Source organism: Medicago sativa, chromosome 8 (genome assembly GCF_051527215.1).
Source record: "Medicago sativa cultivar Bolivia chromosome 8, Bolivia_mono, whole genome shotgun sequence".
In the NCBI taxonomy this organism is placed as follows: domain Eukaryota; kingdom Viridiplantae; phylum Streptophyta; class Magnoliopsida; order Fabales; family Fabaceae; genus Medicago; species Medicago sativa.
In genome coordinates this window covers 36,874,177-36,898,873 of record NC_140756.1, presented here as the reverse complement: position 1 = coordinate 36,898,873, position 24,697 = coordinate 36,874,177, and the positions used below count along the sequence as shown (strand labels likewise).

At 36.0% G+C, this 24,697-nt stretch overlaps 1 long non-coding RNA gene across 3 annotated transcripts; it reads right to left on the bottom strand.

Moving 5' to 3' along the window:
- Window positions 1-15,717: 15,717 nt before the first annotated feature.
- On the bottom strand, window positions 15,718-18,678 carry LOC146898873 (uncharacterized). 3 transcript variants are annotated; one of them, XR_015022202.1, is made up of 4 exons: window positions 18,288-18,678; window positions 17,909-17,974; window positions 16,932-17,195; window positions 15,718-16,077 (listed from the first exon to the last, which is right to left on the bottom strand). It is a non-coding gene; the product is annotated as an uncharacterized LOC146898873 (long non-coding RNA). The 3 variants fall into 3 exon arrangements; XR_015022201.1 differs by having other exon boundaries at window positions 16,932-16,992; XR_015022200.1 differs by lacking the exon at window positions 17,909-17,974.
- Window positions 18,679-24,697: the final 6,019 nt, after the last annotated feature.

Genomic DNA, 24,697 nt, shown 5'->3' with positions numbered 1-24,697 from the left:
CCTAATAACATTAAGGAGTAAGGGATAAGGAGCCAAAATTTTAGGATAGAGTTGTTGCAAACCTAATAAGGGATTAATGGAGGGAAACAATTAGGTTAAAACTTAACAAAATTAATAAATAAGGATAAGGATAAGGATTACAATGATGAAAAAAAAATTGTATTAAATTGAGAAGCAAAGATCAGTAGGGTTAGAAATAGATTGAGTTGAGTCAAGCTTGTATGAGTTCGACTCAATAAAAGTTGGTTCAAACTTTTCTTCAGTTTGAGTTTGGGTAGTTAAATTTCATGAACATTTTGGCTTGGCATAATGTTGGAAATTACTCTTTAAAGGGTGATAGTATTAGTAGTTGTATTTGCTTGTTAGGAGAATTTGATTGTTTTTATTAATATGTATTTTTTGTTTTATTACAATGTTAAGGATCAACATGCAGATGATTTCAATATTTTCTTTAAACAGTATTGAAAATAAAAAGTCAAAATTATTTAAAGCTTTGATCCTCTATCTTTTGGAAGCAATAATCCATGTTTAATGACCATTCTCGTTTAGAAGTGATAATATTAGTAGTTGTAATTATTTTTTACGCGTAGTTAGTTGTTTTTATTAATTAATATGTATTTTTGACACTATTACAATATTATGGAATCAAGAATCAGATGATTTAATCTCAAGCTGCAGTGCTTCAGGAAATGATTCATCACTTAAGAAAGAAGAAGAGCAAGAAAGGTGATCTTATTCTCAAGCTTGATTTGGAGAAAGCTTATGATAGATTGGATTGGAGGTTCCTTCGCCAGACTCTAAATTGTTTTGCCTTTCCTGAACCTATTATTTCTCTTATCATGCATGGTATCTCATCTTCCTCCATATCTTTGCTTTGGAATGGCAGTAGGACTGAGAGCTTCACTCCTAAAAGGGGTTTACGACAAGGTGACCCTCTATCTCCCTATCTCTTTGTGTTATGCATGGAGAGGCTTGGAGGCATGATTACCAATGAAGTGAATGCTAATAGATAGATGCATATTCAACTTTCTCGGAATGGCCCTAGTTTTTCTCATTTATTTTTTTGCAGATGATGTGCTTCTTTTTGGGAAAGCGAAAGTCTCTCAGGCTCGCCAAATCAGCAAGGTGTTGGAGAATTTTTGTGCTTTCTCAGGATTAAAAGTCAGTCTCGAGAAATCAGTTATTTTTGCTTCTGCAGGTGTTACTAATGCAAAAAAGAATAAGATTGTTGGTATCACCAATATGAGATTCACCTCTAACTTGGGAAAATATCCCGGCTTCAAACTTTTCCAAGGGCGTATAACTAGACAAGACTTTATGGATGTGGTTGATCGTGTGGAGTCCAAGATGGCTTCTTGGAAAGGGAGGCTCCTCAATAAGGCTGGTCGTTTAGTTCTTGTGACTACGGTTATTAACTCTATACCTTCGTATGGGATGCAAATCCAGTGGTATCCCCAATCTATTTGTGATTATCTTGACAAAGTTGCGTGTAGATTTGTTTGGAAGAGATCCGAGAACAAAGGTATTCATTTGGTTAGTTGGGTTAAAATGACCTGCCACAAGAAATTAGGTGGCCTTGGTATTCGCATTGCTAGATTCCAAAATGTTGCTCTCCTTGGCAAGTTGGTGTGGGATATTCTTAACTCTGAAGATAAATTATGGGTTAGGATGTTTAAATATATTTACCTGGGGGAAAATTTGGTCTTAAATGTTACTAGTCGAAAGGGGTCTCCTACTTGGAACTCTATTGTCAAAGCTATTGAGCTCCTTAAAGATGAGTTTCAATTCAAATTGGGGGATGGTAACTCTAGTTTTTGGTATAGCCCTTGGCTAGATAAGGAACCTCTTTGTACTCATGTGCCTTACGTTCACTACCATGATATGAACTGGAGTATCAAGGATCTTGTTGATGGGAATGATTGGAAACTTTCTCGTTTATATTCTATACTTCCCACCAACATCATTAATAAGATTAATTTGGTTCCTCATTTTCTTGTGCATGACGTTCCTGATGTATGGGTATGGACCGACTGCACATCTGGTATATACTCCGTTCGAGAAGGCTACCAGTGGTTAATGGGAGCGCAGACTTCATTGCTTGGGGAAGAAAGTTGGAATTGGATTTGGCGCCTTTGTGTTCCTTCAAATATTCAATTCTTCTTATGGCAATTGTGCCACGACTCTGTTCCCTTTAATTCTGTTTTATTGTCTCGTAATCTTATCTCCTCTAACATATGCCCTATTTGTAATCAAGGTAGTGAAGATATGTTTCATGCTTTGTTTTCCTGCCCTCGTGCCAAGGACGTATGGTCCTTTTGTCTCCACAAGTCAGTCACTTCTCCAGATCGAGATAATTTGCGTACTTGGATGAAAGAATTTATTTCAAATATTGGCCCAGTTGGTCCCATTATCATGTGGAAGATTTGGTGTTCTCGCAACAAATGTATCTTTGAGGATATTAAGCATTCTGTCCAAGAAATTGGAGCTCAAGTGTTATCATCTCTGCATCATATCTTGAAAGCTTTTGCTCATCCTACCCCTCACAGTGTTCAGCAGCCTGCACGTATTGTTAGTTGGCAACGACCTAGTATGGATTCAGTAGCTCTTAATGTTGATGGCAGTGTGTTCCTTGATTCCAACTTGGGAGTTTTGGCGGTCTTATTTGTGATCATACATGTTCCTTTTTGCACGGTTTCTTTGGAAAAATTAGTAGACCTTGCATCCTCCATGCTGAGATTTTGGGTTTATACCAGGGTTTGAAGTTGTGTTGGGATACTGGATTTAAGCATGTGGTGTGTCTCTCTGATTCAACTATTGTTGTTGACCTTATCCAAAAGGATTTGAATGTTCATCACAAATATGGAAATTTAGTCATGGCTATTAAACACCTTCTCTGTAGAGATTGGGTGGTTAGTTTACGACATATTTTGCGTGAGGGTAACGCTGCAGCTGATTTTCTAGCCAAAAAGGGTGCTCTAAGTGGTATTAGCTTTGTTATTTTGAATGAAGCCCCTCCTGATATGACCTCTGTCCTCTTAGCAGATGTCATGGGTGTTGAGTTTGTTCGACCCTAGTATGGGTCCTTTTTAGTTTTTTTTTCTTCCCTTTTGTTACCAAAAAAAAGATGATTTTTTTACTTGATTTGAGAATAATAAGTCAAATTTTTTTAAAGTTTTGATTATGTCATTTGATTTGATTTAATCTTAGATTTGGTTTGATTGCATAAGAATAAAGTAAAGTTCGTTTTAAAGAATAAGAGAGAGATTTAGCTTTTGGTGCAAAAAAAAACGCATGTTTCGCTTTGGATTCGTTTGGTGGAGTTACCACAAGACTATTGGCGGAAGAGAACCTTGAAGGAAATTGCAAGCACAATTGGAACACCTATAGATATCGATGGGCCAACTAGAAATCATATGTTTGGTCATTATGCACGCATTTTAGTGGACATCGATTTATCGAAGAAAGCATATGATGAGGTTCTTGTTGAACGTGATGGGTTTGCGTTCATGATGGAGATACAATATGAACAGAGGCCTTTGTTTTTCCATCACTGTTATTCCATTGGCCATCACGACTTGTCGATGGTTAAATCCGCAAGTCGTCAAAGAGAAAGTGGATCGTGCGAAACAACCGGCCAAAGAAAATGTTGGTGCGCCCCCTAAATCACGACAACACTTTGGTGGGGGGTGCTTCTACATCGACCTTGGGAGGTACTGATTCATGGATTCCAGTCAACTCCACAGTTACCACCACTACCAGGACTACGGTCCCAACTTCTCAGACAACATAGGCTACTTCAGTTCCGACCCCTGTCAACAATATCACTCAATCAATTCCGGTTTCATTACCAGCAGTGCCGGTTTCAGACTTATCATCAAACTCATTCAACTTTCCGCTTCATAATGTTTTCGATCATATTGATCGTACATTAAATGATGAGTTAGATATGCCTAGGCCTGTGTTGGAGAAGGTTGTTTCCCCTGTAGAGAACGATGACGTGCAACCTGTAGAAGCGGTGAGGTCTCATCAGACATCGCGGGAGGTGTTGGAGAACCCCACGGTGACTGCTGTTACTAACTTGCTTCTGGATAGTGTGAAACATAATCATGTGAGCCCGAGGGAGCTGGTGGAGAGTCCTAATGATTTTATTGAGTGTGTAACACACTCATCCCCTCTTGGGCGTGAGGACATACAGCCTGACGGAGTGGAACATACAACTCAGACATCAAGGGAGGAGTTGGCGATTCCCACGGTTGATGATATCTCTGAACCGCTTCAGGATGGTGTGGAACATGATCATGTGAGCCCACAGGAGTTGGTCGAGAGTCCCAAGGGTGCTCGTGTGAGTGTTGCGAGACCATCCCCTGTTGAGCATGATGACATGCATTAGGTGTCGTCTGATTTCCAAGACCATCACAATATTTCTCTCATTGATCCTCCAATTGTTACAATTGTGAATTTTGATGGGTCGCTAGAGGGTACAGATGATGTACTTGCTGGTTCACAAGCACTGAAAACACCTATGGTTACCGAAGCATCAATTGTGGTTGTTGGAGGTATGCCATCGGCAAAGGATTAGAATGTGGTTATTTTGCAAAGACAAGAGGTTCATCCTAGCAAGAATATCCAACATGGTTTAGATTTATGGGAAAGAGTCCGGGATTATGATGCAAGATCAGCAGCTGAAGCAGCTGCTGGTTTCATGCCTGTTCTTACAAGAAATCAGAAGCAAAAACTTAAGGTACAACATGTTTTATCAAAGCAGCCTTCCAAATCTCGTGCACGGGGTGACACTCAACCGTGAAGGAAACTGTTGTGCAGATAAGTTGGCTGCTTTGGGTCACTCCATTGTTGGTGAGATTTGGCTTGACAATCTTCCAGATGAGGTGAAGATTGATTTTTATAGGGACAGATGTGGGTTACCTAATTATAGATTCCCTTAATCTATTTTTGGGCTGTTTATTTGTTTCTCTATTGCTTTTTCTGTTTTCTGCTGTTTTTTTTTTTGGGTTTTGGTATAGTCCCCCCACCTTTTGTAAATATCTTTTTTCCCCTTTTTCTAATAAGTTTTTCGAGTTTGGCGGCATAGGATGGAGGTAGCTCGGGGTGCCAACCTAGTTGGGATGTCGATGCTGTCTCCTGATGCCTGTCCTCTCTCCTTGCTTATAAAAAAAATGTCATTTGACATAATAATTCGTGCTCAATGATAACTCTCAATTATACTAATAAGTCTCCAAAAACGGAACAAATTATTATATAATTTGTTCAAAAGCATATCCGCAATGCTCTGCTGCATATATGAATTTTATTTCATTTTTTAGTTAATTAGTATTTCATGTCTATTTATTTAAAGATATGATGAATTAGTCTTTTAATTTTATATATGATAATGCAATTTTATTAATATTAGTCATTAATTAACATAATTAACTTCTGATGCAACACATGGAGTACAAGTAGGGATGAGAATAGGTTAGGCCGAGCTAGGCTTTGCAAAGGCTAAGTCTGGCCTGTCAAAAATTTTTAAGGTCTGCGGCCTGTCATATACTTACTTTTTAGGTCTGAGTTTGACCTTCTGAAAGCCTGTTATGGCACGCTAGCCTGTTTAAAAGTCTATATATGAACACCTTTAAATAAACAATGTTATCTAAGTTTAAATAAACTTGCGAACTAATAGATCAATCAGATTAAACTATATTTTGATAATCAACATGAGTTTTTACAGAATTTGACTATATATTGTATCATATTTCAATTCTAGTTTATAATAATACATTTATATATGCGAAAAATTAATGTACATTAATAAGCTTAAATTATTGAAAAATTGACAAATTTATATTATAATTCAAAGTACAGAATATAATATAATAATATATAATATAATTCATATTTACTTAAATAGGTCGGCCTAATAGACTTAAGAGATTTTTTGAATTGTATGCGGCCTAGTATTTTAAGCTAAATAAGCTCCTAAAAAAGCCTAGGCCTTCTCTATTTAAGAAAAACGTCTGGTGTGACCTAGCCTGGCATAAGCTAGGCCGTAGGCCCCTGCAGGCCGACCTGCCTTATTCTCATTCCTATGTACAAGTACCAATTTAAATTTTGTCAAAAACAAAAAGTGCCAATTTAAATAGAAATTAGTAAGGACAAGGTAATCTCGTCTATCACTTTACTCCGAATCGTAGCAAAAGACATTTTGAAATGAACGAACCAAAGGCTGCTAGCAAACAGAGGTACTATGATACAAAATGTTCATTATCAGGCCACCTCAGATAAATGATTAAATATTTTGGGTTTTCTCATTCTTTTTGACAATATTGTGGGTTGTTGATTCACGGGTGCAGTGAAGGTAAATAAATATTTACTTTGTTAAAAAAATAGAAAATTCTTTTGATTTGATTGGATTGAGTTTATTTTGAGCTTATGAAAAAAAGGTCTATACACGTAAATAAGTTTTTATCTTTATTTATAAGTTTTCACTAACGAAAATTATACTTTCATAAACTACATTAACAAGCTTATAAATGATACATTAAGACATATTTATTTGCATAAACTATTTTCATAAACTCTAAAATAAGTTAATCCAAACAGGACAAAAATAAATGAGAGGGCTTGATGTTGGTAAATAATTATTTTATTTTGTTTAATATTAAAGAGTAGTGATATTTGAACATCCATTTAAGACAATCTTTTTGACAACTTATTTTTTTTCTCTTTTCATTGGTCAAAAACAATGGAGAGAGAGAAAAGGGAAGAGAGAGAATAAGGGAATAATGTGAGTATGAGAGAGAAAGTTGTCAAAAAGTTGTCACAAAGTGGTTGTACAAATATCATTTCTCATCTATAAAACGACCGTAACAATTTAAATGCCTAACCAGGAGAGAGGTCGTCTACCTACAACTTATGACGTGTTGATTGACTGATCCCTCCATCGTACTCATGTATTGAGTATTCATCGTGGGCATGTTCGTTGTAAACTATAAGTCAGATGCTCTTTGTAATTTATGTCAGAAAAGAAAATTTGGTAAAACTTTTTTTAAAACTAAAAATATTGTTTCCACCTCTAGACCAATTAATATCGTCTTTGTTTTTACACGTTGACTTGTCTAGGCCAATTAATATCGTCTTTATTAATGGAAAGAAGTATGGATTGGTCATTGTTGGTGATTTTTACAGATGAATTTGTGTGAAATTCTTGAGAAGTAAGTTCTGTAATGTAAAGAAAATTGTTGATGACTTTTAGCGTGTTCTCTAATGAAATTTTAAATTAAAAAGATACAAGTATTTTCAAAATTAGAAGTAGTAATGGTGATGATTTTGAAAACGAACCTTTTAAAAGAAATAGTGAAACTTATGGAATACTCCATGATTTTTCTTCTTCAATAAAATCATAAGAAAATAAGGTTGTAGAAAGGAAAAATAGAACTTTGTAAGAGATGACATGCACCATGATCATCGAATCTAAAATTGCAAACATTTTTGGGTAGAAGCGATAAACACATCATGTTATGTTCAACATTGAATCTATATAAAACTTGTATTGAACAAGACTCCATATGGATTGATTAGGGAAAGAAAACTCAATATATCATTTTTTTTCATCAGTTTTGGTTTATCTATTACATCTTGAACACTAAGGTTCATCTAAACAAATGTGATGTTGATTCTCAAAAGTGTATCATTTTAGCATACTCCAAACTCTCTAAGGCATGTACAATGTGTATATTTCTAAAACTCTAAAGGTTGAAGAATATATACATGTAAAACATAATGTCAAAGAGCCTGACAATGAAATGTCAGAGCTAGATGAAGAAATTTCCGATGTGAAAATAATAGCTCAACCTACTCCCTATGTACTTGAAACACCTAAAGAACCAGAAGATGCCCATATTGTGATACATTCTTTGGACAACTAGGAAACATTTCAAAAGTTGATGCTCTCTATGGACGTCCATTCAAGTACAAATCCTCTCATCCAGAAGATCATTTCATTTTAAAGAGATATCATTTTCTGAAGACCAGATCATCATTTAGGAATGAATCTTATCTACTAGGACTTATGTCAATGATTAAATGAACCCTTATTGATGATGCTTTAGGTGATGATTGCTATATTATAACTATGTAATAAGAACTTAATTAATTTTAAAGAAATAATGTTTGGGATTTGGTTCCAAGACCAAAAGACAAGAATGTCATTGGAACATAATAGAAACAAATCCAACGAACAAGGTGAGGTTGTAACAAATAATGCTAGATTAGTAGCTAAAGGTTATTGTCACCAAGAAAGTTTAGTTTTCATTGAAAATTTTGCTCATGTAGCTAAATTAGAAACAATTAGACTCGTATTATCATATGATTGTTAATCGGTCTATATCAAATGGATGTTAAAAATTTGTTTTTTAAATGTAATTTTTGAAGAAGTGTATGTGAAACAACGTCTTGGGTTTGAAGATATAACCTAAAACATAATTTTAAACGTAAATTCATTGTACGGTCTGAAGAAAAAAAACCTAGAGCTTGGTCTTACCGACTACATAACATTCTTTTGAATTTTCTCGATGACAAGTTGACACTACACTATTTAGAAAGTCATTGAAAAATGACATTTTAGTTTTTCATATATAAGTTGATCCAAACTCTCTAAGGCATGCACATTGTATATTTCTAAAACTCTAATGGTTGAAGAATGTAAAACCCATACTAGAAATTACCTAGGATATCTAGTATGCTCGTTCTAACACCCTACTTCTATTAAGCGGTAAAACGCGCGAATACATTAGACATATTCTAGAAATAGATGTTACATCTATAAACCACAAAACATACATGCATAAAGATCATGTTACATAACATAGCATAGCAGCGGAACATACATATAATCCATAAACATCTCCAAATCTCAACTTGATACAAAAGTATTCTCCAATCTCAAATAACAAGTACCATCTCAACAACAAGATACATAATCAAATAAAACAACATGCAAGAACTACCCTAGATCAGAGCCCTAATCTAGAAACCAGCATATAAAGAGGAACTCCACTCCTCGGCATCATCAAGCAAACAACTAAGCATCCTGCACTCCATCTACCCGTCCATACAGAAAGGTAGGTGGTAAACCACTGAGGGTTAGCATTACATCATCATAATTCAAAAAGGTTTTAAGTGAAAATTGAAGTTGAAAGATACATTCAAATATGATGAATATTAAATTATACATATACTCTCAAGTATTCACAACACATTCATATCATCATTTCCACCATACAAGTTCATATCAACAAGTGCATCATACGTGTATCACAACTTCACCTTGTCAATCAACAATTAACAATTCCACTCACAATTACAGTTAGCAATTCATTCACCAAAAACATCTCAATGCAATTCAATTCACCAACAGTTTATGCAATGTCTCTAGACTCATCTAGATGCATGTGGTACCAAACACCTCAAGGTCGTCACCTTCGATGCAACAAAAACATCGTAACCACCTCAATTGGATATAAAATCCGCCACCATCAGTCATAAATGCATGAACATATGACTCAACTACAAATGCATATGTTCACACAAACAATAATCACCTCACCATCACCAATACATGTATATATGCAATCATCAACAACTCACCACCAATTTGACATATATACAATCACCAACAACATCCAAAAATCACACAACATGTAGTTGTCACATAAATACATCACCACTTATCTTCACATAACATATAACAACTCTCCATAAAGGATTCACAATCAATTGGTTCACAAAAGTCATCTTTAATCAAGTTCGTCTCTCAAAATCACAACATTAAATTAATTGAACATTTAAGTCAAAACGGAGTAAACAAGCTCAATTTCCTATGCCATGTATCCTCACAAGTCACATATATGTGCAGTAGTGGTTACATAAGCATTTCATCGGCCAAATATGACGAATTCACAAAAAACTCAAAGTTCGTCTCACTTTTTCACTTTTCACAAAATCTTCCATTTTCAAAGCAAAACAAGTTCAAACTTGATGGAACCAATCACAACCATTTTTAGAAATCATATAAACATTATACAACTTTAATCCCACTTCAATTTCCGGAGAAAACGAGTTTTTGGAAAAATCGACGTTTGGCCGTTTTTACAAAAGTTAGACGATTTCTCACAAATTCAAGTCCAAACCAAATCAAATCATGTCCCAGTAGGATTAAAGGTATAAACAGAGGTTAATTATGTCCAAAGAAACATTTTAGAAGTATCGGATTGGTCCCCAAGTGTACGAAAACAAAAATCAAAAATTGCTGAACTGGGGCTAGGAAGCTTTCACGTCCTCTGCACGCTTTAGAGTCCTAGTTCCAGAAAGTCCTGGAACAGCACGCTTTTGGGACGCGTTCTGGACGCTGATGGATCGCTTTAGCGTCCTAAGCACGCTAAAGCGTCCTTCATCAGAATTCCAGAACTTTGTTACGGGTTCTAACCCATTTTTACCCCAAAATCCAATTTTCAATCCCCCAATACACCAAAACAAGTTCCAGAAAGTGTTTATAGGTCAAAATAGGTTCAACACACTTAAACACATACAAGTTTTGTAATTACATCATCAACATAACAAGATTCATCAAATTATCATTACACTCTCAACTTTCAATAACAATATCAAATCTCATCATCAATTCGCCAATCTTGATACCCAAAGCACCAATTCAACAACAACATGTTACAAATCATTAACAACAACTAATGAACACAAATTCATGCATAATTCATCACAACAACTCCATTTTTCATCAAACTTGCTCAAGAACACAAAGCACCAACAACTATGCATTTGAACATGTTAATTCACATACTATCATGCAATTATCATATAAATCATGTTCTCAAACATAACAACAACAATTATGCACGAATTTTTTAACAATTAAGTTCAATTCATCAATTTAACAAAAATGGGTAAAGAGAAAAAAATTATGAATTATGGTTGAAACCTAACCCTCTTACCTCTAACACCAAGAATCTCTAACTCAAGCTTCAATTTAGCTCCTAGATGATGAATCCCCTTTTCTAGCTCTAGCCTTCCTCTTCAATCTCTTCAAACCCTTTCTTCTCTCTAGCCTCTATCTCTTCTCTTCTCAAATGAAATGAAATGATAAATGTTTGTAAAACCTAGTTTCACCAACAACTAGAGTTTATATACTCTCTACTCAATTGGGCATATCTCACAAACCTTAATAGGCCTAACCCATTTCTATTCTAACACCCAAAATGTCACTACTCACTTAACGGTAAATTATAACACTAACGGTCACTTACCGGTAAATAAAATAATTACTATCACTTCCTAACACTTAGTAAAATAATAACTTTCACTAAGCACTAAAAATAATCCTCAATCAAAATTACAAAAATTACCCCTACTCTCAAAATGACCAAAATGCCCCTAAACCCAAAATGACTAAAATACCCTTCTACACCGAATTCTACAATTCCAAACCAAAAATACACACAGAGGCAAATAATCACATAAGAGCACATATAACACACATAATTAAATAATAAAATAAAACTAGCGAAAATCGGGCTGTTACAACTCTCCCCCACTAAAAGAATTTTCGCCCTCGAAAATTACCTGAAGGAAACAACTCTGGATACGCAACCCTCATCCTACTCTCCGATTCCCAAGTGGCTCTCTCACCAGTCGGTCCAACCCAAATCACTTTAACCAAAACGATCTCCTTGCCATGCAAACGCTTCACCTCCCGATCCTCAATCCTAACCGGCCAAGTCTCAACAGTCAAATTATCTCTTACTTCCAAATCATCCACTTGAATCACATCAGACGCATCATACACATACTTCCTCAACTGAGATACATGAAACACATCATGAAGATTCGACGAAGATGGCGGTAACGCAATCCGATACGCTACAACCCCAACCTTCTCAATGATCTCAAAAGGTCCAACAAAACGATGAGTCAACTTTCGACACTTCAAAGCACGTCCAACACCAGTTACAGGATTCACTCTTAAAAACACAAGATCACCAACCTGAAACTCAATGTCCTTCCTCCTCTTATCATGATAACTCTTCTGCCTACTCTGAGACGCTTTCATCTTTTCTTGAATCATCTTAACCTTCTCGGTCGTCTCTTGCACAACTTCCGGTCCTAGCAAAGCACTCTCTCCTGATTCATACCAACACAAAGGAGTCCTACACCTCCGACCATACAAAGCCTCAAACGGTGCCATTTCGATACTAGAATGAAAACTGTTGTTGTAAGTAAACTCAATCAACGGTAAACATTCGACCCAACTGACACCTTGCTCCAACACACAAGCTCTCAACAAATCCTCTAAACTCTGAATAGTCCTCTCCGTTTGACCATCACTCTGGGGATGATAAGCAGAACTCAACCTCAACTTAGTTCCCAAAGCATCTTGCAAACTCTCCCAAAACTTAGAAGTAAACCTCGGATCCTGATCCGACACAATACTAGAAGGAACACCATGCAATCTGACAATCTGCTCAATGTAGATCTCCGCCAACTTCGCCACAGACATATCGGTCTTAATAATAACAAAATGTGCCGACTTCGTCAACCGATCGACAATCACCGAAATCTAATCAAAACCCTTCACAGTCTTCGGCAAAGCTCCAACAAAGTCCATTGATATACTATCCCACTTCCACTCTGGCACAAACAACGGTTGCATCAAACCTGACGGTTTCTGATGTTCAATCTTAGACTTCTGACAAACCAAACAAGCATACACAAACTCTGCAATATCCTTCTTCATTTCAGGCCACCAAAACAACCTCTTCAAATCCTGATACATCTTAGTCGCTCCTAGATGAATACTCAAACTGCTTCTGTGACCTTCCTCCAAAATCTGCCTCTTAAGCTCAAGAACTCTCGGCACACAAACACAATCACGAAACATCAAAACATCGTTCTCACCCAATCTGAAGTCTCCACCCTTACCTTGCTTAACCAACACCACACGATCAACAAGTTCCAAATCTTCCTTCTGACCATTCTTAATCTCTTCCAAAATATTACTCGTCAGCTTCAACATGCCCAACCTCACACCATCCGTCGTTAACTCACTAACCAAACTCAAATCTCGAAACTGCTCAATCAACTCCAACTCTTTCACCATCAAAGCAGACATATGTAACGACTTCCTACTCAAAGCATCAGCAACAACATTAGCCTTCCCAGGGTGATAACTCAACTGAAAGTCAAAATCTTTAAGATACTCCAACCATCTTCTCTGCCTCATATTCAACTCTTTCTGGTCAAACAAGTACTTCAAACTCTTGTGATCACTGAACACTTCAAACTTAGAACCATACAAATAATGCCTCCAAATCTTCTATACATACACAACGGCCGCTAATTCCAAATCATGAGTCGGATAATTCTTCTCATGCACTTTCAACTGCCTCGAAGCATAAGCCACAACCTGACGATTCTGCATAAGCACACCACCAAGACCCATCTTAGAAGCATCACAAAACACAACAAACGATTCCTTCGGATTCGGAAAAATCAACACTGGAGCTGATGTCAACCTCTTCTTCAACTCTTGGAAACTCTTCTCACACTTAGCATCCCAAACATAGGCTTGTCCTTTCCGAGTCAACTGTGTCAATGGCAACGCCAACTTAGAGAATCCCTCAATGAACCTCCGATAATAACCTGCCAAACCAAGAAAGCTTCTAACTTCAAAAACAGACTTAGGTGATTCCCATTGCAACACTGCATCAACCTTCGACGGATCCACGGCAATACCACCTTTAGAAATCACATGACCAAGGAAACTCACTTCCCGCAACCAGAACTCACACTTCGACAACTTAGCAAACAACTTCTTCTCTTTCAAAACTCCCAACACAATCCTCAAATGCTCAGCATGCTCTTCCTCAGACTTCGAATACACCAAAATATCATCTATAAACACCACCACAAAACGATCCAGAAAAGGATGAAATATACTATTCATGTATTCCATGAAAACACCTGGCGCATTAGATACTCCAAATGGCATCACAGAATACTCATAGTGTCCATACCTCGTTCTGAACGCAGTTTTGGATATATCTTCCGCCTTTACTCTAATCTGATGATATCCTGATCTCAAATCAATCTTGCTAAACACTTCCACACCAACCAACTGATCCATCAAATCATCAATCCTCGGAAGCGGATACCAATTCTTGATTGTCACCTTGTTCAACTGCCGATAATCCACACACAATCTCATGCTTCCGTCCTTCTTCTTAACCAACAACACTGGAGCTCCCCACGGAGAAACACTCGGCCTGATGAACTGTTCTCAAGCAACTCTTCCAACTGCTTCTTCAGCTCACCCAACTCTGATGCAGACATCCGATAAGGCGCAATCGAAATAGGAGTCGTTCCAGGTACCAAATCAATTGCAAACTCAACTTCCCTTTCCGACGGTAACTCGGTAACGTCGTCCGGAAATACTTCTGGAAACTTTTGCACTACCGACAAATCACCAACACCTTTCTCACTACTTTCCTTCAAAGAAGCAAACATCATGAACACACTAGCTTCACCATCCAAAGACTTCTTCACTTGTTCCGCGGTCAAGAACTTCCTACCTTCCTCAGCTACAGGCTTAGAAAACGTTACACTCTTGATCAAACAATTAATATTAAGACCAAAAGTCAACATCCAATCCATACTGAAAATCACTTCCATATGCTTCAACGGAAGACACACAAGATCTAACTCAAAATCAACATTGCCAAAACTAATAGGACACTTAGCACACACAAAAGAAGTAGTCACCGAACCACTAGTCGGGGTGTTGATAACCATCCCTCGAGACAACGAAGTCACAACCAAACCCAAACGCTCAACACAACTAGCCGCAATAAAAGAATGAGTAGCACCAGTATCAATAATTGCAATCAAAGGAGTACTATTGATAAAACACATACCTCAGATGAGATTATCCGGATGCTCCACCTCTTCCGCATTCAATGCAAACACCTTCCCCGCCGCCTTCTTCGGCTTGGTACACTTAGTACTGATATGCCCCTTCTCACCACAATTGTAGCAAGTGATCTCCTTCTTGCACTCAAGAGCCTTGTGATCTGTTTCTCCACACTTGTAGCATTTCTCACCACTCTTGCAATCATTAGCAAAATGACCCAACGTGCCACACTTGTAGCACCTCACCTCAGCAACATTCACCTTAGAGCCTCCACCAGATTCTCTCTTCTTGCCTTTGTCCTTGTTGTACGGCTTCCCAAATCCATGACTCTTTCCTTTCTTCTCATTATGAGCCTTGTACACTACTACAGAAATGACATTTCACATCAGTGGAAATCGACATTTCACATCGGGTCCCAACCGATGTAACTAAAGGTGATGTTGTATGTACGTGACATTTAACATCGGGTAAGGAACCGATGTGAAAAGTAGTTTTCCACATCAGTTTCTGATTCAACTGAAGCGAAACCGCTTTTTTTCCAAATCTGAAGATGTATTTCACAACTGCATATTTGACATCCCCGAAGTGAAATCTACATATTCCACATCATCTTTAATTGAACCCGATGTGAAATCCATTTTATTTAAAAAATTATAAATTTTTATTCATTAACTTCATTTTCCTGATGCGACAAATTCATATAACAAAAAAACTTAATAAATTCAATTAAAAACAAGAAAATTGTCTTATATACATACACTCACAAATGCAAACTGCTAAAGAGTTTTTGTTGAATAAAAAATACTCCTAATGAGTTCATATCACAAATGTCAGCAAATATCATAATTTTGAAATTCAAGTATTCTATTTCTACACTTCCAATCTCTACATAAGAATAAGAAGACACAAACTGATTTCCATTAACATGCTGGGAAACCAAAGAGGAACTATTTTTCCTCTTTTGACATTCTTTAATCTCTTAATTAACACTGTTAACACGAGGCTTCGTCAAACACACCTTATCAGAGTCCTCACTCTTCCTCTCAGTTGCAAGAGTAGTATTGAGATCCTTAAGTGCCGTCACTGACATCCCAAACTATCGTCTGAAATAAAACAGGAAGACAACTAATCAAACTCTCAAGTCAAGATCTGCAGTCAAAAACAAAGACCATATCTCTCCAAATTACGATTACAAGATATTGCACATATACTGGATTTACAATAAAATCAATGACCGCAAAAGCCAATTCAGATTAAAACTGAGCCTCCAATTCAAAGACAACAATCTTAAGTCAAGATTTGAATTCAACAACAAAGAAACAATCCCGAAAATAATTTTTACAAGCCACAAAACAAAAAATACTCTACTCACTCATGGTTTTCTATATCTCACCAAATCACAATTATACTACCATTGCTCTTATTTCCTAGTTCATAATCTCAGATATCGCAAACACAAATATATATTGAACTTCAAATAAAATCAATAATTTCAAAAGCCAGTTCCAATCTTAGAATTGAACTTCCGCTTCAAACACAACACTAAAACCAATACACTTCAAATCACTGCACACAACTCTCAAGCCACAAAAATAATGAAGCAAAATCACAAGCATTATTACACATGATCAACATAATTTCAACTAAAAAAAAAAATCAAAGTGATTCAATCACAAAGTAAAGAGTCTAGTTATTAACAAAGTGATTCTGAATTTAGATCCTTTATAAATAATAGTATTAATATTATTTAATTATTATAAATTAAATTAATGTGTGTAGCGGTGTCGGTGTCCAAAGTTTTTTACAGTGTCGATGTGTCAGTATCAATGTCGTGTCAGGTATGCATGTTGGAGTTCTGCTTCATAGCATATAACAGAAGATGATGAAACAGTTGATACTTGATAATATTGCTATTACATTAAAATTTTAAAATATAGCAATCATGACGGTTCCATACCTTTAGTGATGGTTCCTCCAAATTGCCATTTCTACATTTTCCATGATCATTTTCTGCATATCTGCCACATCAAATGTGTAGAAGTGAGTGATAGTAGGCCAGCCCCAAATTGCTCAAAAACTTTTAATATATCCAAGTAGCCATGAGCAAACTACATGAGAAGCATTGTAATGTCTCCAAATTCACAATACCATCAAGGATAAAAAATGCTTCTGATGAGACAATTGCTAACTGAAGAAGATCTAGAATTGAAAGAACGTGGGACTGAAAAGAATGAAAAACCATATTATGGGACTATAGGAAGTATTTTCTTTTAAACCATACAATAAATGAAGCATAAGAGTGGATAACACACTACTTGCCCAAGCCACAGAGACATACAAGGAATAACTGCAACGTGGAAAAGTCTAACTAATACACACTCTACAAATAAAAAATAAAAAAAAAAGAACATGTGTGGTGTTGGGAATATAGCAAAGCTGCTACATGGGCCTCCACCAAGCAAGGAACAAACAAAAGATAAAATTCAAAGTGGGTCCTCAAGCTGCACAGGCATTTGACTTGCTACTTTTTGATCAATTGCTATTCAATTTTACACAATCAACGACACCAAAATCATACTACCAAAGTCCAAAGGTATAGCTTACAATAACTATAATATTAAGTCTACAGCTAGAACGAACTCAAGGGAGTTAATAGCCAGGATAAATTAAACCTTATAGCAGTACAGCACCAGGCAAACATGATAGTACTAACATAGCAAAAAAATATATATATAAGGGTGGCCATTAAAATTTAATCTAAGAAAACCAAACGTTATGAAAATGACTACCATAAAGGCACTTGTAACAATAACAATAACAATAACAATAACAATAACAATAACAATAACAATAACAATAACAATAACAATAACAATAATAATAATAATAATAATAATAATAATAATAATAATAATAAATTGTCCAGAATCATACCTCTAACCTATCCTAAAGCGTGTATCACATGGTGGAGTATTTAGTCTTGCCTACCAATATTGTGAACTACCATACAAAATTAATTTAGAATAAAATTGAAAGACATTCATTCATAAGTCATTTGACAGGAAGCAAAGATTAGAGAAATCTCAAGTCTATTTCTAAAAGAAAGAACCACATTAGTTCAACAACTACCTAAGACATATACACTAAACTAATTATTAACCAATTTTAAACTATATAAATTCAAATTAATAACTAGTTTCTCTTTTGTCCCGTAGAAAACAGGGGAAAATGAGAACTTCATAGAAAAAAGCTTAAGACAGGGCAACAACATCAAATTTGTTTCACTGAACAATAAAAAAAGCTGCAAACATACCTAAAACATCAGTTCAATCCCAAAGATCATTAGACACAAAATTCACCGACATAGTGACAACTCTTGGTAGACTTGTGCAACTCACTCACACACATCACATGACAATGCAAGCATTAGGATTCTCATCAGTAAACATTTGTGGTGGTTGTGATTGCATATGAATATTTAACATCTCTTGGTAGACTTGTGCATTATACCCTTCAACATTTACATTTCCATAACCAAAACCAAAGGGTTGTTGAACCATATACTCCATTATCTTAACTTCTCCTCCTTCATTGTTATTACTATCTCCACCCTCCTTATTCTTTTTCTTACCTCCCCCACCTCCTCCTTCAGTTTCTTCCTTCTCTCCACCACCTTCCTTGTCTTTCTTAGATTGAACTACCTCAACCTTGCAACCTATAATATATATTAATATATCCTATAGTTTTATTTATAACAATTTATTTATTTAAAAAAACTAACAAATTAACATGTTCTTCTTTTGATTTGCAGGAAACATCATTTCCTGCATGGTGTACTTGGCTCCTCTGTAAGTAAATTTAAACAGAATATATATTATTAAATCATACCGTTTTTTTATAAGCTTGTTAAATGTTAAAAAAAAAAAAGAACTAACTATATTTTTTTGGCGTAAATGTATATATTATTGCAGGCAAACAAATTAGAAAAATATATAACAAAAATAGAAAAACAGAACCTCTTTTTTGTCTTCATTTTTCTTCTCATCAGATTTTTTGTTATAATCGGAAACAACAAAAAAATAAACATTAAAAAACTAAAAATGAAATAAAATTAAAAGGGTTTCAAGAGAAACCGTGAGTGGAAAAGGGGAATTGAGAAACGTACGTATCAATCGATTCTTGCACCTTCACCATTGCAGAGAATAAAACATCTTGCGGCCATAGATCCAAACTATTAACTATCGACATCTTCAAAACAACCCACAAGGAAAAGAACAAAAATAAACTTCCGATAACATTTCAATATTCTTGTATGTACCCCTTATTATAATGAGATTGAGAGAAGACCAGAGATTTGAGACCAAATTAGATTAAGCCTTCTAGATCTAGGGTTTTGGTCCAACAAGAGGGAAGGGAACTCAATCGATCATTCTAACCTTGTTAAACGAAATTGAAAATAAACTCAGTTTAAGGATATTTGTGGTGGTGGCTGATTAAAGGAATTTGGTGGTGGAGAATTTAGGGTTTTGGTTAAGAGGGAAAGAGAAGAAAGCGTACGCTATCTGAAGAAAGAGAAGAAACGTGATTTGAAGAAAGAGAAAAGGGAAAGTTTTAAGTTAAAAGTGTGATAGATTTCCCATCAGGTATTATATCTGCTGATGTCAAAATTCATTGATAATTATTTTCCCCTTCAGGTATTTCTTAACTGATGGGAAAACCCTTTGGAGAATTCACTTTAATTACAAAAATGCCACCGTGTTGCTTTTGCCATCAAGTAATTGGCCCACTGATGTGGAATCTCTGATGTTAAATGTCTTTTTTCTAGTAGTGGTAGTGATTAACCTTAGCCCTTCCAGCATCATCAAACATACGACACTTATGCACCAAAGTATCAAAGTCTCGGATCTCCTGAATACACATGTACTGGTAGATATCGGGCCTCAAATCGCTCTCGAACTTCACACACTTAGAAACCATAGCATCCTCCGCATTGATGTACGAACAAAACCTCGAAAGCTCCTCAAACTTTGTTGCATACTCAGCCACTGAACGGTTCTCTTACTTCAAGTTCAAGAATTCCACTTCCTTCTTAGTCCTCAAATCCTCAGGAAAGTACTTCCTCAAAAACTCAGTCTTGAACCTAGCCCAAGTCACAGCTCCACCGGCCTCAAGTCTTCCCTTAGCATTGGTCCACCAATACTCAGCCTCCTCAGCAAGCATATGAGTAGCCAACCTGACCATCTGGTCCTCACTCGTCACCATAGCACGAAAGATCCTCTCCATGTCTTGCACCCACTTCTGAGCTCCATCCGGGTCATATCTACCCTTGAATGTCGGCGGACTGTTTCGCAAGAAATGATCCAACCTCCGCTTCTCCGCCTCTCCAGGATCACAATGACCAACTGCCGCCTGCTCATTAACCTGAGCCAACACCTGAGCCATCGAAGTCAAAGCTTGAGCAATTGCTCCATCATCTCTACCACCAGCCATCTCACATCTACACAAAATCAACCAACAGATAAGAACAACAGCAGAACAACACAAGAACAAGTACCGAAGGTAACTCATTACCATTCGCATACTAACAGGGAATATCAACAAACACTAGTCTACTAGTCTGGACCAGACTGACCACGGCTCTGATACCAACTTGTAACACCCTACTTCTATTAAGCGGTAAAACGCGCGAATACATCAGACATATTCTAGAAAAAGATGTTATGTCTTCAAATAAACCACAAAACATACATGCATAAAGATCATGTTACATAACATAGCATAGCAGCGGAACATACATATAATCCATAAACATCTCCAAATCTCAACTTGATACAAAAGTATTCTCCAATCTCAAATAACAAGTACCATCTCAACAACAAGATACATAATCAAATAAAACAACATGCAAGAACTACCCTAGATCAGAGCCCTAATCTAGACACTTGCATATAAAGAGGAACTCCACTCCTCGGCATCATCAAGCAAACAACTAAGCATCCTACACTCCATCTACCCGTCCATACAGAAAGGTAGATGGTAAACCACTGAGGGTTAGCATTACATCATCATAATTCAAAAAGGTTTTAAGTGAAAATTGAAGTTGAAAGATACATTCAAATATGATGAATATTAAATTATACATATACTCTCAAGTATTCACAACACATTCATATCATCATTTCCACCATACAAGTTCATATCAACAAGTGCATCATACATGTATCACAACTTCACCTTGTCAATCAACAATTAACAATTAACAATTCCACTCACAATTACAGTTAGCAATTCAATCACCAAAAACATCTCAATGCAATTCAATTCACCAACAGTTTATGCAATGTCTCTAGACTCATCTAGATGCATGTGGTACCAAACATCTCAAGGTCGTCATCTTCGATGAGACAAAAACATCGTAATCACCTCAATTGGATATAAAATCCGCCACCATCAGTCATGAATGCATGAACATATGACTCAACTACAAATGCATATGTTCACACAAACAATAATCACCACACCATCACCAATACATGTATATATGCAATCATTAACAACTCACCACCAATTTGACATATATACAATCACCAACAATATCCAAAAATCACACAACAACATAAATACATCACCACTTATCTTCACATAACATATAACAACTCTCCATAAAGGATTCACAATCAATTGGTTCACAAAAGTCATCTTTAATCAAGTTCGTCTCTCAAAATCACAACATTAAATTAATTGAACATTTAAGTCAAAACCGAGTAAACAAGCTCAATTTCCTATGCCATGTATCCTCGCAAGTCACGTATATGTGCAGTAGTGGTTACATAAGCATTTCATCGGCCAAATATGACGAATTCACGAAAAACTCAAAGTTCGTCTCACTTTTTTACTTTTCACAAAATCTTCCATTTTCAAAGCAAAACAAGTTCAAACTTGATGGAACCAATCACAACCATTTTTAGAAATCATATAAACATTATACAACTTTAATCCCTCTTCAATTTCCGGAGAAAACGAGTTTTTGGAAAAATCGATGTTTGGACCGTTTTTACAAAAGTTAGACGATTTTCACAAATTCAAGTCCAAACCAAATCAAATCATGTCCCAATAGGATTAAAGGTATAAACAAAGGTTAATTATGTCCAAAGAAACATTTTAGAAGTATCGGATTGGTCCCCAAGTGTACGAAAACAAAAATCAAAAATTGCTGAACTGGGGCTAGGACGCTTTCACGTCCTCTGCACGCTTTAGTGTCCTATTAGTTCCAGAAAGTCCTGGAACAACACGCTTTTGGGACGCATTCTGGGCGCTGATGGGTCGCTTTAGCGTCCTAAGCACGCTAAAGCGTCCTTCATCAGAATTCCAGAACTCTGTTACGGGTTCTAACCCATTTTTACCCCAAAATCCAATTTTCAATCCCCCAATTCACCAAAACAAGTTCCAGAAAGTGTTTATAGGTCAAAATAGGTTCAATACACTTAAACACATACAAGTTTTGTAATTACATCATCAACATAACAAGATTCATCAAATTATCATTACACTCTCAACTTTCAATAACAATATCAAATCTCATCATCAATTCACCAATCTTGATACCCAAAGCACCAATTCAACAACAACATGTTACAAATCATTAACAACAACTAATGAACACAAATTCATGCACAATTCATCACCACAACTCCATTTTTCATCAAACTTACTCAAGAACACAAAGCACCAACAACTATGCATTTGAACATGTTAATTCACATACTATCATGCAATTATCATATAAATCATGTTCTCAAACATAACAACAACAATTATGCACGAATTTTTTAACAATTAAGTTCAATTCATCAATTTAACAAAAATGGGTAAAGAGAAAAAAATTAGGAATTATGGTTGAAACCTAACCCTCTTACCTCTAACACCAAGAATCTCTAACCCAAGCTTCAATTTAGCTCCTAAATGATGAATCCCCTCTTCTAGCTCTAGCCTTCCTCTTCAATCTCTTCAAACCCTTTCTTCTTTCTAGCCTCTATCTCTTCTCTTCTCAAATGAAATGAAATGATAAATGTTTGTAAAACTTAGTTTCACCAACAACTAGAGTTTATATACTCTCTACTCAATTGGGCTTATCTCACAAACCTTAATGGGCCTAACCCATTTCTATTCTAACACCCAAAATGTCACTACTCACTTAACGGTAAATTATAACACTAACAGTCACTTACCGGTAAATAAAATAATTACTACCACTTCCTAACACTTAGTAAAATAATAACTCTCACTAAGCACTAAAAATAATCCTCAATCAAAATTACAAAATGACCCCTACTCTCAAAATGACCAAAATGCCCCTAAACACAAAATGACTAAAATACCCTTCTACACCGAATTCTATAATTCCTAACCAAAAATACACACAGAGGCAAATAATCACATAAGAGCACATATAACACACATAATTAAATAATAAAATAAAACTAGCGAAAATCGGGCTGTTACACTCGTTAAACTTGGCATTGGATACATTAAAATTACAATAATAAAAAATTTCTTATGGACATATTATAAAACTACTTGTCTATACATTTGAAATAGTACCACTAAGGTGTACAATATACATGCAATGACAAGTAAACATCATAATTGTCCAGCTTCTTCTATTACTTTATCACGACCTGCCCTGCTTGCGAACCACATGTTTATCTGAAATAAAATAAAATGGATTGGGGTGAGACGGAATGTCTCAGTGAGTTCCACCTATCCTAGGCTGTAGGCAATCTCAGGGAACCTAGGATCGCCATCTGTCTCTAAACTCAACCCATTTTGGGTTTATACAGTTTTGTCATGCATAACTGAGCGATCGGGGGATAACTAGGATCGTTGTCTGAAATAATGATATAATCCTGATACTAATGCTGAAATCATACTCATAATTATAGTCATAATGTCTGTCATATTATGTTAGAAATGTTAGCGTTGAACAAACAATATTATCTGAGTTGATTTTAAAAAATAAACCCAAGTGGAGTAACCCCGGAATTTATTCCACTGCTAACCGGTAATAATTCCAACTGGCGGGAACCCAACTGACGGGGATACTAGACTCCTCTTATTATCGTGGGGTCATCCTCACGAATAATGCACGTTCCAACTGGCGGGAACCTTTTGTACCCTAACTAACGATGATAGCAAAAGTCACGGATTATAAATTATTTAATGTCATAACTGATAAAGAGACTTAAATTCTCGTCTCTAACTGATAAGTGTCAAAAAAATAACTATGTTTCAATAATGTAACTTTCCGGGTTAGTGACTCTTTGTATGTAACCCAAATTTCCACTTCATATCATTGTTTCGCAACATATCAAAGTAAATTTTAAAACCATAATCCAACGGAGTTATTTAAGATATGGTAGTAAGTTACAATATCTGCACCCTTGTTTTCTTAGCGGAATGCATCCTACTAAACCGACGTTCGGTCGGAATATAAATAAAGTCTGATCAAGAATTTTTCCCACCAAAAATCGAACTTTGGTTCTCCAAATAATTCGACTTAGGGAGAGCACATTAATCATTTGAGCCCAATCACTTGGGTGTGTATTTGTAATCTACGTACTCGTTTCAAAATATTGTATATACAATTCTTTATGTTTTCTCAATCCGTGACCTCTCTGTTTGTATGTAAAGCAAATATTCCCTTCAATCATTGTTTCACAACGT